This window comes from Petaurus breviceps, unplaced genomic scaffold, assembly GCF_028583685.1.
Source record: "Petaurus breviceps papuanus isolate PSGF00001 unplaced genomic scaffold, PetGlider_PUasm1.0 90842, whole genome shotgun sequence".
Taxonomy (NCBI): Eukaryota; Metazoa; Chordata; class Mammalia; order Diprotodontia; family Petauridae; genus Petaurus; species Petaurus breviceps.
The window spans coordinates 22,928,715-22,930,246 of record NW_027187358.1 but is presented as its reverse complement, the minus strand read 5'-3'; the positions used below and the strand labels follow the sequence as shown (position 1 = coordinate 22,930,246).

The following is a 1,532-nucleotide window of genomic DNA, read 5'->3' as shown; positions in this document are numbered from 1 at the left end:
GATGGATTTAAGGCCTATGGCTACCCTCAACCTGGTTTAACCTGTCTGCCAATAAGGTTTACGGAGGTGTAGCCACTATGCATGCTACAGCTTTTTGGAGAAACAGGTGAGAGTTGGGTGAAGAAGAACACCAAAAGACACTTGCCAAAAAAGACTCAGCAAGTCCTCACACCAGAGATTCCAGTCCTCCCTGAAAACCACATACAGGGCTAACATGGTTAGATAACCACAGAGTAGGAGGCAATGCTTTAACTATATTTGTGTTGTAAAACCAGTAGACCTCTTCTATTCTTATCAGGGGCAGTGCTAATCTGTGCTTTCATTCAACACAGGGCCTGGGTAGCCATGGGCTGTAGAATCCTACAGAAGTGACTAGCTCTCTCCAAAACCCAGGCCACGCCTGCCTGTCTTTCTAACATAGTAGCCTACTTCCAGGCTTCTCTTCCTTCTCTTTAGGAAATGGGAGAAACCAAAGTATTCTGCTAGCTCAAATAGCTAAGTACTAGGGAATTTGTATTCATCAGCATATGGTTATACTTTATAATACTTCATGGTAAAATGTCTTGGGTCCCAAACCCTTTTGCATCTAAATTCATGATAAACAATATGATGAGCCCTGTCCTAAATGAATTTATAATATAGTGGTGACAATATGGGCAATGAATTACTTTCCCTTTTTAGGACTGTTATTTCCTTGGGATCATAAGTTTAAATTGAGACTTTTAGATCATCTACTCCCCTGAATTTGATAACTTAGATTCAAATAGCATCTCTTACATTTATCACCTATATGACTTTAGGCAAGTTACTTAACTTTGTAGATCTTCGTTTCCTCATTTGTAAAAAAAAAATGGTGTGGTGCTAGATATCATAAAACACCTCCTTTGGCTCTAAGCCTTATGATTCTTAGATATAGATATCAATCATACACTATTCAAAAGTACTCTGTGAGACCTTAGTGGGAATATATTTCCTACATCTGTGATCAGGGGAATTTTAGAAGACATAGCATTCATATTGATTTTAAAACCAGAGGTAGTGCCTTAACAGGAGAAGGAAGGAGGAAGAACATTATAGTCTCAAGTAATATCATGATTAAAGGAAAAGTGACAGAAGCAAGCAGTGTATATTTTAGGCACACAAAAAATAGGTCAGCTTGGCTTTAAGGCAGGGTATGAAAGGAAGAATGCCTTTCCTTCATGTATTTATACAAAAGTGATTTTGGCTTAAAGATAATTTTTAGAGGACACTTGACATAATAAGTATATTTTTTTATCTTATTAATGAAGGCAGTCAAATCATAGTTTAAAAGAATGTGATGTCACTAGCTTTTTATATCCCTGCTGTGGTGAAGGGTAGGGGAGGAAATCAATACTTGGAGAATTTAAAGTCATTCTTGAAAGTGACTGCCAGACTTTTTAAATTCTGATACTTATAGTCAATGATAGGTATGGATAGAGCATGGGATTTGGAATAAAAAAGATCAGTGTTAAAATTATGCCACAGACACTTGTTAGCTGCATGACCCTGGG

General features: G+C 37.4%; 1 pseudogene; it reads right to left on the bottom strand.

The window, feature by feature from the left end:
• Nucleotides 1-210: 210 nt before the first annotated feature.
• On the bottom strand, nucleotides 211-330 carry LOC138148968 (U6atac minor spliceosomal RNA; annotated as a pseudogene).
• Between the last annotated feature and the right edge of the window lie 1,202 nt (nucleotides 331-1,532).